Below are 15,935 nucleotides of genomic sequence, written 5' to 3'. Positions count from 1 at the left end.
GCTTGAGGCACACCTTCTCCATACCCAGCCTGCACACTGGGCCTCACAGGGCCTGGGAGAAATCTATTAATGGTTCCCACCCTGAGACACTTGGAGCTCCATGGTACCCAATTCAGGGAAATAATGATTGACTTAAAAAAGCTTGTAGTCAGGACCAGTCTCGATATGGGCAAAGAGGATTTGGACAGGGAGAGAAAGACCTCAGTGTCTCCTCTGCCATTCAGTGGCTGTTGCCTAAAATTCTACCTTTGGAACATTTTATTTCCTAGCCAAAGCCTTGTTCCTGGTGAAAATGCAAAGGCCCCAGGCATGGGAGCATTGTGAACAAACCTCCAATGTTGATGGCTTCAGTGGAACAGTGTGTGGAGCAAAGTCTATGCAAAACTGAGAAATACAGCAAGTTCCAGCTCCCTTCTCCCCTGCTCAGCCTGCCAATATCTACTGAGAAATAAAAGACTCAAACACAAGGAAGAGAAGCACAATGGGAGAGACCCCTTGGGGGGAAGCAGGAGGACAAGTGGGTGCCTGGCTGCAGTTTCCGGATGATAAGTGAAAAAAGATGATGAAATGAGGGGTGTGTGTATGTGTGTGTAAGGGGGAGGGAACTAAAGGAGCAGCCACGTTTCAATCTCACCACCTTCAGGGCGAACAGTAGCTGTAGTGTACGCACATCACACTGCATATTTATTTTCAACAAACCTGGGGTTTTCATCCCTGCAGCACCTCTTATTAGCTGTGTGACTTTGGAGAAGTCACTTGACCTCTCTGAACCTTGGTCTTCCCATCAGTACAACCCCAATGATGATAATAGTAATACCAGATTGGTAATATTGTTTGGGGGCTTACATGAAAAAAGAGGTGCCAGAGAAGCTAAACCAGTCTCTGGCTCAGGGGAACTCCTTTATTTGTTGCATCTGAATTGTGCCCTGAGCCAGCAATGGGGGCTTTGCCAACAATGTAAAGACACTGAGAGGCAGGAACACAGGACAAAAGTGACTCCTGAACGTCCTCTGCTGTGTCTGTTCTTGAAATATCTCCAGAGGAGACAGCATACTCCTCGGTTCAGGGTTTGGGAGCCAGAATCCAGATGGCAGGGCCCATTTATCAATGCCACCAGACTCTCAACTTTAATAAGCTTTCTGCATTCATAACCACAGGAAGAAGAGGAAATGGGCCAAATTCTTTGATGATAATGAGCATCGCCAGCTCAATTTTATATTGGCAAAGTGCATAGTGATCACTCTGATTAGTACATTCTCATATCAGCCTTTGGGAGGCACAGAAGTATTTTTCTCTTTGTTTAAAGATGTAGGAAATGGACAGCACAAGCCTTCGGCCATTTCCAACACTTGGCCTGGTCAAATGCCTCTTCTAGGTATATGGAGTTGCCTTATTGCTATTGGAATCTTAGGGATGATTTCTGACAGTCGAGGGCCATTCAATACTTTTCCAGGAAGATAGGCTCCCTGGTGTTGTCTAAAAGACTCTTGTCTTTTACCTATCAGTTGGGGCTGTGGGTAGGCCTAGGAGCAAAGAAACTCCAAACCTTAAAAGGTTAGGAATGAAGGGACCAGGGAGTTAGGGAAAATGGACCAATGAAAGTGCTTAGTAACATGCAAGGACCAATGGGGAGTGAGCCCCTCTGTTTCCATGAGGCAGCCTTGGTTTTCATTGGCTTGGACTGTGAAACTGTCTCCCTGAACTGGGGAGGGGGAGGATCTGCAGCTTTGTTTAGGGGCTTATACCAGTCCATGGAGGGGCCTTAGGAAAACTGAGGGAACTCCCACCAAGGCCTTTACCACTGGTAAGTATATATATATATATATATATATATATATATATATATATATATATATATACCACCTCTAAAGCAGTTTTCAGCAGACTTTCCTTTTTGCCAGGTCTGCCCAAGTACAAATTGTAGTCTGTACATGATATGAAAAGGCACACAGGTCATCTTAAACCCCTGAATGAAGGGCAACCCATTTATATGTCAGTCCATGCCTGTCTCAGGCCGGTCACAATCAGCAAAGATGGTCAAAAACATTCTGCCTGCTCACCCTGGCCTAGCTCTGGAACCTGTGTGAACCCAGCCTGATAGGGCACTAGGGGTTCCCTCCTCAGCAAATGATTTGAGAGGGCACTGCAAATAGTGTGTGCTGACCTGGGCACCGCATCTGAGGCTGGGAGTGAGCTGAGCCCCAGAGGCCACAGGGGCCTCCCACCTTCCCACTGTGAGGGGCTGGTTTTCCTCACCATCCATCGTGTCTGAGGCCACTGTCCTTGCTCCTTCCAACAGCCTCACCCCACGAGGGACCTGCACCCCACCCAGTTCTGAGCCTCAGCTGGTTGCTGGGGACCCAGATGGTAGGTCTGGCTCCTGCCAGGCCCTCCCTTCCCTTAATGTTGTATCTCTGCATAGACTCCTTGGCCTTCGTGGGTTGGCTTGTGGGATGGGCAAACGAGATTCCCACTCCAAGGACCACTACTGCACCCTGCTCCCTGCGTTTCCCAGATAGTGCCATCTGTACCCAATTTGCCTTGAGTTTTCCCCATGTCCCTGAGGCACTGTAGTCACACTGCTTTTCATGCCCTGACTGAACTGTTCTTTAATTTTAGCAACTGCTGTGTGCTAGAAGCTGGGAAGGTTGCTGGGTCTTGGTTGTCCCTGGCCCTGCTGCCCAGTAGCAACTTGGACCCTGATGGCTCCATTCTCTACATGGGAGCTTCCAGAATGTTCTACAGCCACCACATCATTTAAGAAATTTCCATGGGTCACTCTTCCCTTATGCAATCTCTCGAGTACTGTGGGGGCTCAAACAATGCTGAGGGGTGAGTGGGAGGGACACCCTGACAAGGCTGCCGGTTGATGTTCATGCTGACAGGAGCTCGAGTTCTTGTTCTGGAAGCAGCACCTTCCCTTCCACTCACCTGGGAAGATTTCCAAAGCTAGGAGGAATCTGAAGTCACCCTGCTGTCCCAAAGTCTGGTCTCTGGTTGTGTCGGATGAGCCCCAAGCATGTGAGAATCCAAAAAGCTGCAAGGTCCTTCACTGCTACCATGTTGGTCCCAGACACCTGCTTCCAATTCTTTGGATTCCTGATTTGCACTCACTATCCCCACTGTTCCAGAAGCCTGGAAGTGCCAGTCTGTTGGGCCTAAAATTGACCTCTGTTCCCTCAGCTCCACGTCTTCTCTTCCATGACAATGGTACTGGCCAAGCTCCCCCGGAACTGACTCTCTGCATCCCTCCCAACACACCTGGTAGCTCCTAAAAGACAGGGACTCTGCCCCATTGATCTCTGCATCCCCGTCACCACACAAGGCGTGTGTGACATAAAGGAGGGCCCAGTAAGTGCTGGCAGGACAAATCTGTGCACTCAATTCAAGTGTAGGACTAACCTGGTCGCCTCACAGTGTGGTCAGTTTATTTCGTGCTTACGGACTCTCCACTCCTTTCCAGGAAAGATCTCACCTAAAATGTGGGGTTCCATTTGCCTGGAGTGGGCAAGGACAAGGGCTGAGGAATACAGGCCCCAGGTGAGATGGAGTAAACCTTGGCTAAAATAATCAACTGTGTGTGGCCCAAGAGGCACAGAGACCAACTGTTCAAGAGGGGGTTTTGGAGAGTCTGATGCATAGCGGCCTCCCAGAAAAGGGAAAACCAGAGTAAAGGGTGCTGAAATGTGGATCAGGGCCTTGAAGAGGCTGTTTCTAAGGGAGCAGAATGTAACAGAAAGAGCACAGGTCTGAGGGGGATCTGGGTGGCTCAGTGGTTGAGCGTCTGCCTTTGGCCCAGGTCACGATCCTGGGGTTGGGGGATCAAGTCCCAAGTCTGACTCACTGCGGGGAGCCTGCTTCTACCTCTGCCTATGTCGCTGCCTCTCTATGTCTCTCACGAATAAATAAGTAAAATCTTAAAAAATAAAGAGCACAGGCCTGAGGCCATATTGCCTAGAGTCAAATACCAGCTTTGCCAGTTCCTGGGTGACTTTGGGCAATTTCATCAGGAAACTTTTCATTCCCCAGCTTCTTCAGGTATAAAACAGGGGACAGTAAAACTGTCTACTCCACCGAGTTAGCACACAGATTACAAATGGTACATAGCGACTGCCTGGGAACACAGATCATTCTCAATACATAGCATCTATTAATATCATTAATAAAATTTGGTGCAGGATTGATATTCACGTGCGATATGCAACCTGGTTAAATTTTTAGAGACCTCAAGGAATGTCTTCAGGGTGTCGTTACGTGTGTAGGAGGATGACATTTTCTAGGAAATTCTTTTTAGGAGAGTAAATGAAGTGACAGTGAACTGGGTATTTTTTTTAATAATAAATTTATTATTTATTGGTGTTCAATTTGCCAACATACAGAATAACACCCAGTGCTCATCCCGTCAAGTGCTCCCCTCAGTGCCCGTCACCCATTCACCCCCACCCCCCAACCTCTTCCCCTTCCACCACCCCTAGTTCGTTTCCCAGAGTTAGGAGTCTTTATGTTCTGTCTCCCTTTCTGATATTTCCTACCCATTTCTTCTCCCTTCCCTTCTATTCCCTTAGTGAACTGGGTATTAAGGGTAAAAGGGTATTAAGTCTGCTGGGCTCGAGAATTGCTGGAGTCGGGAAATGGGTTGTGGTTGTGTGTGTGCATGCCTATCTCCCTCGGCTTGACTGTGGGCACCTGGTGGCAGCACCGAGCCCAACTCTCTATCCTGCACCTCACCACTCTGCACACCTAGTCCGGGTCAGCCACAGAACATGCATGAGCAGAGAGGGTAACCAAACAGTTCTGAACAGGAGCCACCTGACTTGGGTCTGTGAGAGCCCTGAATGACATGCCTACAACTGCTTTGTCCATTTGTCCATTCGTTTACATAAAGCACCTACAATGCACTGGGCTCACAATAGGTCCACATCTTCAACCTAGGCCACAGGCTCCTTATTCACTCAACCTAGGGCCCAAGCTACATTTGAAAGTCCTCCTTTTAGCTCAGGGACTGTCTTGGTCAGACACGCTGCTCAGCTTTGACTTTCAGCCTCTTTCCAAGATCCTGCCTCTTAAGTCTTCCCCACTGGCTCCTCTCATTACTGCTTATTAACAGGTGTGGTCCAGGTTAGGAACTGGACCTTTCCAGCTCCAGGACACCACACTCCAGTCTGGCCCTAACACTCCAGGTTCATACTGGCCTGAAGAGGTGGTTGGGAGTGAGGACCACAGACAAAGAGAATAGAATATTTGAGCCCTGCTCTTGGGGAGGAAGTAGATGAGGGGCAAAGCAGGGCATGGAGAAACAGTGAGGCCAGGAAGTCAGTCAGTGATAGTCCTCTCCTGGACCCCTATTGGGGGTGAAGTGAAGCCACCAACTTTCCACAGAAACAGCAGTCTGGGCTGCCTGCCACTGTATCACCACACAAGCTTGGAGCCCAGTAAGTGAAGCTTCAGGCTTCCGTTTCAAAGACTAGCTCACTCTGCCAGACTGTGTGGTTTGAACATACTCTAGATGTTTTCCTGCTGAAATCACAGAGACTAGGGACTGGAGAGATTGGAGGGAAGAGTAGAATGCACAGGGGCAGGGGCCGAGGGGATGGCTTCATCTGTGATGCCTGCAAGGCCTTTGTCTCCAGGCAAGGCCTCCAGAGTCTTCCAGTCTCCACCCCAGGCCAGTCTCCCCCCTCTTGCCTGAAAGAAAGCACTTGAGATCTGTGGCAGCTGTTTGGGTCAGGGCTGGCAGGCCCTGGTAGGGAAGTCCAGAGCCAAGGGGAGACAGGGAAAGAGAAGGCTGGCAGCATCCTGCATGGGAAGCTTCTCAGAGGCCGTCCTTGCCTCGCCCTTCTTGTACTCCTTTTGTTTTTCTTTTTTTTTTTTTTTTTTCCCTTTTGTTTTTCATCCCATCCCCACCCCTAGCCTGCTGAGAATCAAGAGGTGAGGGCCAGAATCAGATGAGTACATAAGCCAGATGCTGAATGTTTCAACCCATAAAGGGAAGAAGGGAGGCGACATGAAATCCTGCTACCCCCACCCCCCTTTTTCTTCTTCAACTTATTGGAACTTGTCTGTGCTGTCTTCTGTTTTAAAGATGATTTTGAAAGTCAGGTGCATATATTTCTGAATCACTCAGGAGTCGGGTTACTTGTGGAAGGGCAGGGCCCTACTGTTTCTTTCCTGTTCCCTCTGTTATTCAGGTTAGAGTCATGCCAGAGGCCACAAAGGAGTGGCTGGTAGACATGTTCGGATGATGTAGCTCACAAATTTAAAATCGCTGTCAATGGTGAAAAGTGATTTTATTTATTTGTTTGTTTGTTTGTTTGTTTATTTATTTATTTATTTATTTATTTATTTATTTAAGAGAGAGAGAGAAAGAGAGAGCAAGTGAGTGCCAGGGGATGGGCAGAGGGAGAAGGAGAGGGAATTTCAAGCAGACTTCACGTGGAGCTTGAAGCCCAACACAGGGCTCAATCCTACCTGAAATCATGACATAAGCCAAAATCCAGAGCCAGATGTTTAACTGACTGAGCTGCCCAGGTACCCCAAAAGTGACACTATTTTATATTGAAACCAAGTATGGGGGTGCCTGTGTGGCTCAGTGGTTAAGTGTCTGCTTTTAGCTCAGGTCATGATCTCAGAGTCCTGAGATCAAGCCCCAGGTCGGGCTCCCAGCTCAGCTGAGAGTCTGCTTCTCCCTCTCCCCACTGCTTGCACTCTCTTTCTCTCTCTCTCTTGCTACCTCTCCCTCTGTCAAATAAATAAATTAAAAAACTTTAAAAAGCAAGAAACCAAACATGAGTTTTTGGCATCTCAAAAAATGGGAAAACATGGCAACCTGGGTCAGTAATTCTAGATGAGAATGAACAGAACAGCTGAGAAGCAGCTGTCCCCTTAGACGGGGTGCAAATTGCCCCATTTCCCACAGTCCACACATCTCCTTATGATGTTTCAGGCATGCAGGACCACTTACCATGCTTGAACTTGTCTCTGTACATGACCTGCTTCTCTCACTTATATTAACTTCCTGAGCCCTCTCAGCATTTTCGGTTGAAATCCCTGATCTACATATCCAGCTATTTAACTATTTCCAAAACACATCTCCATGTTTGCCTTTGTTCTAACCTCTATGCCATGCCACCCACAGCCTACCTAGAAATGGGTACCCATCCTTTAAGATCCAAATGAAGCTTCATCTCCCCAGTAAAGACTCATACAAGCAGAGTTGGGGATTTCCTCCTCTAGATTCTTGTTGCATCCAGTCCAATGCTCCATCATTATTATGTATCTATTGGTTTATAATGATCTGTTCCTGCTGCTGAACCGTGTGTTCCTCAAGAGCGGGGAGTGGGTCCTCCTTATCCTTGAATCACCAGCACCTCGTACAGATTTGGCACAGAGCAAACACTCAAATGCTTGTTAAATAAATGATAACTGGTTAAAGAGATAAAAAGGGAATTATAAAGTGTTCACTCAGTACAGATAATGACTATCCCTTGATGGGATCAGAGACAAGTTGGGTGGCACCAGAGTAGTTCCCTGAAGCAATAGCTATGTGCAGTCAATCTCATTTGGCACCAAGAGCTTGGTGCAGAGCCTGGCACACTCCGGGGGCTCATGGACAAAAAGACTGGAGTCCACTGACCAAGGAGCATGGCACTTGAACTTTATTTGGGGTTGGAGTGCTTCAGGGGCCACCCCACATCACTCTGGTCTAGAATACTGCCTCCAGCACATCTTAGGTCTGGGACCTTCAGCAAGTGACTTAACCTCCCTGCGGTTCAACACCTAAACCAGGAAAAACCATGGGAATGATACTACTTCATTACAGAATAGGTATGAGAAGGTAAACAAGGTACCAGGTGACATGCTGCAGCTGGTTAATATGTGTTTTTTTGGGCCCTGTGTCAGTCTGGGTTAGTAAAAGAGTATGTGGTTGTGTGAGCATGAGTGGGTATGTTCAATGAAATGTGGAACTACATACGTATGATCTGTGTTCCTATCCAGTTCTGATTCCTTGGGATACCCTCTCAAGGGAAGATTAAGGTACATACCCTAAAAGGAAGAAGCCTGTTCTAGAATGCTCAACAAAACCTACAAAGAGAGCTTAGCGTACTTCTTCCAGGAGAGCCCTGCCCTGCCCCAACCCCCATCCCATGGTGGCCGCACACGCCATAGGTATGAACGCTGTACTCTCTTAACCCATTTTGGGTTGTCGTTTCTTCATCTATGTAATGGAAATGGTAACCACTGCTTAGAAGGCTGGGTGGGTAACCTAAAAGCACTTCACCTGGTGTTAGTGTATATGGAGCAGAAGCTCAATAAACACTAGGGTTCTTTCCCTCCGCTGGGGCCATAGGACTGCAGGCTAACAAGTGAAGAATGGCAGAGGAAGGGACACTGACTGTGTGTTATACACTGAAGGGGATGGGCATGAAAGTGATGGGGAAACGATGAGAGGAAGGCCATAGGATTGTAAATGAATGGAGAAGATGCGTGTGTATTTCTAAAATGTGGTGGTGGGGTGAGGGGTGGTAGGTTCTCATGGAGTCCTGAATACCCACAACCACTTCACACAGCACCCAGCTGACCTGGTGCAACCAGTTCCCACCTAACCAAAGAGGGCCAGACTGTGGTTAACCAAGCTTTCTGAGATTTCCCACAGACACCACAATAGGATTATTGATTGTAAGTGTATCTGCCACTGACCTGGACTTAACTTGAAGTTGTAGCCTTTTTTGAATGTTTCAAAAGATGTTTCATAGGAACACTGTTTATAAACGGTGAAAAATGACAAGAAATACAAATATCTAAAAACTGGAGAATGGATGCATAAATTGAGGTGCAGCCATTGTGTGGAACAGTATACAGCAATAAAATTAACAAATTATAACTCCTTTATCTGCATGGATTAACCTCAAGAGCACAATGTTAGAAAAAGCAAGTTACAGAAGAATATGCATGCACAGTATGATGCCAATTACATAAAGTTTAAAAACATGCAAGATAATATATGTAGTTTATGGGTGAATACATATGTGGCAAAAGTATAAATGCACACATGGGAATTAGAAACAGAGATACTGGCTTCTAGGCTAGGATGGGGTGGAGCTCACAGCTGGCTTCTAATAAGCTGTTCCTTAGCCAAAATCTGAAGCAAATGTGGCAAAATGTTAAGATTTGACATTTATCCCCCTACTTTGCTCTATGTTTGAAAGACTTTACAATTTTGAAAATTCAGGGCAACAAAGGGTCTCAGGCTGCCCCTGCCTCATCCTTTTGTACACACTCCTTTGTTGAGGGCCTGCTGCAACAGACATGAGACTGGGGGGGGGGTCTCTATCACAGGTCTCTCACAGACCATAAATCATTTAAAGCTTCGTATGACCCTGGCACTTAAGGCTCAGACTGGTGAAGTGACTTATCTAAAGACAAGAAGTGTGATTAGATCCCAGGTTCCCAGGCCCCACTCTCATACCCTGCATCTGAAAATATGAGTCCTATGCTGCTTGAGGTTCTCTCTCTCCATCTCCCTCTTCCCCTCCCCATGCTCATACTCATTCACACTCAATCTCTCTCAAATAAATAAAATCTTTAAAAAAATAAGAGAATCTTAAACCTTAAAAAAATAAAGTGGCAAACTTAAGCCCTAATAGATCAATAATTACATTAAATGTAAACGGTCTATATATCCAAACTGAAAGAGTTTAGCAGAATGCACTAAAAAACACAACCTGATTATATGTTGTCCACAAGAAACTCACTTCAAATGTAACAATATAAAGGCTTAAATAAATCCACCAGGAAGATAGCAATCCTAAATGTGGATATAACAAATAATAGAGCTGCAAAATACAAGGAGCAAAAGCTAACAGAGCTAAGAGTAGATATAGGTGAATCTACAGTTATAGCTGGGGACTTAAACATTACACTTGCAATAACTGATAGACCTACTAGACAGAAAATCAGAAGAATGCAACAACATAATCAACCCATAGGATCTGACATTCTTAGAACACTCTATCCAATAAGAATAGAGTACACATTTTTCTCAAGCATTTATGGAACATTCATTAAGGTAAACCATATCCTTGACTATAAACAAACCTCAATACATGAAAAATATTTGAAATCATGTTGTATTTTCTGACTATAATGGAATCGAACTAAAAATCAATTTAAAAGAGACAACAGGGACATCTCCAAGCACATGGAAATGAAACAACACAGTTCTAAACAATCATGGGTCAAAGAGGAAGTCTCAAAGAAAAATTTAAAATACATTGAACTGAGTAAAAATTAAAATACAGCACATCTAAACTTCTGGGATCTGAAACAGTACTTAGAAAATTTATGGCACTAAATGCTTACATCAGAAAAGTGGAAAGGCCTTAGATCCATAATTTGGAGGTTCCTTCCCCCAAGAAAATAGAAGAGAAAAACAGACCCAAAGCAAGAAGATTAAGGGAAAAATAAAGATAAGAGCAGAAATCAATGAAATTGAAAATGAAAAAGTGACTGAGCAAAATCAATGAAACAAAAACCTGGCTCTCAAAAAAAAAATCAACAAAACTGATAAACCTCTAGCAAGATTAACAAAAGTAAAAAGAGAGAAGAGACAAATCATCAATATAATGAATAAAACAGGGATATCACTACAGATCCTAAGACCATTAAACAGAGAATAAGCAAATATTATTAGCTACTTTACACTCTTAAATTCAACAACTTAGGGGATCCCTGGGTGGCTCAGCAGTTTAGTGCCTGCCTTTGGCCCAGGGCGCGATCCTGGAGTCCTGGGATCGAGTCCCACATCAGGCTCCCGGCATGGAGCCTGCTTCTCCCTCCTCCTGTGTCTTTGGCTCTCTCTCTCTCTCTCTCATAAATAAATAAATAAATAAATAAATCTTTAAAAAAATTCAACAACTTAGAAGAAATGGACCAATATCTCAGAACCACAAACTACCAAAGCTCAATCAAGAAATGGATCACCTGAATAGTCCTAGGATTTAAAAAATTGAATTCAAAATTTGAAAAGCTACTGGAAAAGAAATCTCCAAGCCAAGGTGGTTTCACTGAGAATTCTACCAAACACTTAAAGAAAAATTAACACCAATTTTACACAGCTTTTTACAGAAGACAGAAAAGGAGAGAACACTCCCCCAACTCATTTCTGAAGTCAGTATACAGATCAATGGCTCAAAATAGAGAACCCATTAATAGACCCACAAATTACACCCAATTGATCTTGACAAAGGTGCAAAAATAATTCAATAAAGGGAGGTAGCCCTTTCAACAAAGGGTACTGAAGGGATTGACACCCACAGGCAAAAAAACAAAACAAAACAAAACAAGCAAAAAACAAACAATAAAGGCTAAACCTCACACCTCACAAAGAATAAATTAACTAAAAGTGGGTTAGAGAAAATCTAAGGTGAGACAAAGGGTTCTTGGATTTGCTGCTGGAAGGACAAGCCACAAAATGAAAAATTGGTAAACTCAACCTCATCAAAGTTAAAATGTTTTGCTTTGCAAAATCCCATGAAAATAAAAGCTGCAGAGTGTTGGAAAGTATTTGTAAACCACATAATCAACAAAGGACTAGTATCTAGAATACATAAAGCACTTTCAAAACTCAACAGCAGAAAAATGAACAATCCAATTAAAAAAACAAAGGCCATGAACAGACATTTCACTGAGGAGGATATACAGATGGCAAATAAGCACACGAAAAGATGGTCAACATCGGTAGTCATTAGGGAAATGTAAGTTAAGACCACAGTGCAGTATCACCACACCTATCAGAATGGCTAAACTTAAAAAAAAGAAAAGAAAAGAAAAAAAAAAAACAACCCATAGTGACCACACCAAATGCTTGTAAGGATGCTGCGAAACTGGATCACTCATGCATTGCTGGTGGGAATGTGAAATGGTACAGCCATCCTGGTAAATAGTCTGACAATTTCTTTAAAAATTAAGCATGTGATTACCATGCAACTTGGCAATTGCACTTGAGCATTTATTCCAGACAAATGAAAATTTATGTTCACAGACAAACCTATTACATAGATGTTCATAGAAGCTTTACTCATAACAGCACCAAACTGGAAACAACCCAGATGTCCTCCAACAGGTGAATGGTCAAACGAGCATGGAATACTACTCAGCAAAGAGAAGGAGTAAACTGATAGAACAACTTGCAAGGGTCTCAAGAAAATTATGCTTGATGAGAAAAGCTAATATTGAGAGGTTACATAAGATATGAATTCCTCCATATAACATTGTTGAAATAATAAAACTATACTATACTCTTGGAGAATAGACTCTTGATTGCTGGGGTGAAATGCAGGTAGTGGGTGTGAATACCAAGTGGTAGCACCAGGGAGATCTTCAGTGGTGAGCAAACAGTTCTGCATCTCGATTGTGGGGATGGTTATACAAATCTACACATGTGATAAAATTGCATACATACAATACATACACTCACTCATATACCGAATGCACTGTGAAATCTGAATCAGCTCTGTGGATTGTACCAATATCAATTTCCTGCTTTTGATACTCTTCTATAATTATGTAAGATGTCAACGTTGGGGAACACTGGGTGAAGGGTCACAGACCCCCTGTAATATTTTTTTGGAACTTCCTGTGAATCTGTAATTATTTCAAAATAAAGAGTTTTTTTGTTTTTTTGTTTTTAGTAGGTTGGTTTATGTATTTGATGTATTTATTTCCTAAAATGTCCGAGCTGGGCTTTTTCAGGAGAGGCTGTAAGCCACTATATGGGAACAGGGAAGGGAGGAAAACCAGCGTTTGCTGAGAACTTGCTCTGGGCCAGACAGGTCATGTACATGATTGTATTTACTTTCAAGACAACCCTGACAAGGTTGGCATTTTATTTTCATTTCATGATGAAGACAATGAGACTTGGATTCAGGGCTTGCCCAAGTTAGTAGCTAATAATTCCTGATTGAAGCTGATAATTAGAAAGTGCTTATGTGTGTGCTAAGTGCCATGCATGGATTATCTCATTTAATCCTCAAAATAACAATGTAAGGCAGGTACTGGTATTACCCCCATTGTACAGGTGAGGGTTCTGAGGCTCAGAGAGGTAAAGTGACCTTCCCTAGATCACACAGCACTGAAGATGTGGAATGAGGATCCAAGACAGATGTGTAGGAGTCTGAACGCTCTTCGCCTCAACCCCAAAACACTTCTGAAAGTAAAGTGGGGTAACAAATGCATTTCAAATACTGGAATTAAAATCACAAACTTAGTAACAAAAAGGAAATGCATTTCAGGTTTTTAGGCAGAAATGATCCCTCTTTGGTGCTCTCAAAAAAGCCCTATATAGTCTCCTTCACCAGCATTTAGAGCCCCTTTTGCATATATATTGCCATAGGTCTGCCTCTCCCTCCAAGCGTTAAGTTATGTAAACTCCTAGAGAGATAGAACTGTGGTTTACACGTGTTTGTGACCCTAGAGCTTGCCATGATGTAGGGACACAATGATGTCTGGTGCAGGAACAAATAATAGTGAAAGGGAATAGAAGGGAAGGGAGAAGAAATGTGTGGGAAATATCAGAAAGGGAGACAGAACGTAAAGACTCCTAACTCTGGGAAACGAACTAGGGGTGGTGGAAGGGGAGGAGGGTGGGGGGTGGGAGTGAATGGGTGACGGGCACTGGGGGTTATTCTGTATGTTGGTAAATTGAACACCAATAAAAAATAAAAAAGAAAAAAAAAGGAAGTAAAGATCAGGGGCACCTGGTTGGCTCAGTGGTTGACCATCTGCCTTTGGCTCAGGTTGTGATCCTGGAGTCCTGGGATTGAGCCTCCCACGGGGAGCCTGCTTCTCCCTCTGCCTATGTCTCTACCTCTCTCTGTGTCTCTCATGAATGAATAAATAAAATCTAAAAAAAGAAAAGAAAGTAAAGATCACGTTCAATCCTGTGAACAATTCTTTCCTCACTAAGGGGGCTGGACCTGGGAATATTTGAGAGTGCATCCCTTATCAGCACTCCATTGGCCTGGGCTGGGTAGATTGGTGGACTTGGCTGTCTTTGATACTCCATCACAACCACCAGTTTGTCCTACCTCAGCAGAGCCAATTGTTCTATTTTCAGAATTTTTGCAAGCCAGTTGTTAAACTGTTTGTAGCTTGAAATCAGCCATGGTAGGAATATTTATGCCACAAAAATTGGCAAATGCTACATAGCAGAGCACCCACATTACACACATCAGAACTGGTTGTTAAACATTTATCGGCACACCACTGATTACAAACATTTGGTTGCAGCACTTTGGGACATGTAAAGAAGCCCCGAGAGGAAGGGGCAAAAGTGAGCCTTCTGCGGTGCCTCAAATGTTCTATATGTTGATCCGGGGTGGTGGTTACACACAGTCGTGTGCATATGAAGAAATTTACCAAGCTGTACATTTATAACTAGTGTGCTTTATGCAATTTATGGCATGTATGTTTTCCTCAATAAAAATGAACTCCCGGACTATGCAAAGAGCTGTAAATTGATCCTGGATGCCCCCTGTGGAGACCCCACTTATCAAGATGCAGGATGAGCCCCCAGCCATATTGATCTGTGTCACAGATGACGCAGCTCTGTTCAGTGCATTATCTACTACGCAGGAGGGGGCAAAGGGGGTCCAAACAGCAGCTGGCATCAGGAATCCGAATCCCTCTGCATCTTTTCTTTGTTACTGCTGCTGTCATCTCTCACCTATGTTATTCCTGGCTCTGTGGCTAGAGACGGTGCTGTTTGCTAACGGGCAGCATGACTCACTACTCGGCAGATCATTTTTCTAATTAAGTGGAGAGATGGATGGATATTTTCCCATACTTGGGCAGAAGCCTCATTCACTTGGATCTTTTTACTGGATTCACTCAACTTTACATTTCAGGGGAGATTTTCTCCACTTTAAAAGAATATAGTACAAAAAACCTGCCCCCTTCAGATGATCAGACTTTTAGAGAAAATGGAGAGGAAGCTAAGCACTTCTCAAAAATGCACCCTAAGCACTTCTCAAAAACACACCCTCACTGGGGAGAGGAAACCACCTTTCCCAAGTTTCTTCCATGAAGTTGCCCTAGATGGGAAGGCCCAGCTCCCTCTTTTATCTCTAGAATGCTGGCTGGCATTTAACCTTTCTGATGCAATCCCTGTGCTTTCCCTGCCCCCTTTCCTCTCAGCAAACCTGAGGAACAACTTGCTAGGGGCAGTTGCTTTACTCTGGGAAGGGATGATGGGAGCTTGCAGACAGAGCCTGTGAACCGGGAAGTGGGCACCACTCAGGACAGGGAGAGGGTCTACATGCAGGAATAGGAGGTCTGGCTCTGTGCCAGCCCTTCATGGGGAGGCAGGAGCAGCCGGGATGGGATTTGAAGGGTGAACAAGGACAAGTTTGCCCAGTGTCAACATCAGAGTCTTGAGAAAGCACAGTCTGTTCCCCATCTCCCTTCCAGGCTCAGAAATAATCCCTCAGATAAGCCTAGCTCAAGCCCCAAATTCCCAGAGTGCAGTGTAGACAGATATGCTGTGAGGCTTTGTTTTTAAGTAGGGTGGTGGTAGCTCCTGGCAGTCCCATTCAGCCCCTTTCAACTAGAGTCATGAAGGTCACGCATCCACTCAATCCCCTCCCATTTTTGCCCAGGCAGGGTGAGCAGGCCCTGGCATTGATCTCACTGCATCTTCACTGTATTCACTGGCCCTTATGCAACCTGCCACTTATGAGTCCAGGCCTGAAGCACAAGCCTACTAGGATAGGGTTATACTTCCCACTTGGCTTCTGCCAGGCTTTTTTCCATAGGGTCTACTTCCTATCACACACACACACACACGCACACAGACACACACACAGACAGACACACACACACACATGAGTCTATGTCATGCCTAAGCCTTCTACACCCAAAGGACCACCCAAGAACCAGTA

General features: G+C 44.5%; 1 protein-coding gene and 1 long non-coding RNA gene across 4 annotated transcripts in view; one reads left to right on the top strand and one right to left on the bottom strand.

The window, feature by feature from the left end:
- Nucleotides 1-467, top strand: part of LOC102155092 — a 31,668-nt gene extending 31,201 nt beyond the window's left edge. Inside the window, exon 7 of the long non-coding RNA XR_005386334.1 lies at nucleotides 270-467. This is a non-coding gene — a long non-coding RNA (uncharacterized LOC102155092). The remainder of the gene's footprint in view (nucleotides 1-269) is intronic.
- The window catches only part of NHSL2 (NHS like 2), a 252,935-nt gene that overhangs the window by 106,005 nt on the left and 130,995 nt on the right, over nucleotides 1-15,935 (bottom strand). The gene's annotated exons all lie outside the window — the stretch shown is intronic.

This window comes from Canis lupus, chromosome X (genome assembly GCF_011100685.1).
Source record: "Canis lupus familiaris isolate Mischka breed German Shepherd chromosome X, alternate assembly UU_Cfam_GSD_1.0, whole genome shotgun sequence".
NCBI lineage: Eukaryota > Metazoa > Chordata > Mammalia > Carnivora > Canidae > Canis > Canis lupus.
The sequence above is the reverse complement of the archived record's forward strand: the minus strand, read 5'-3'. Positions and strand labels throughout refer to the sequence as shown.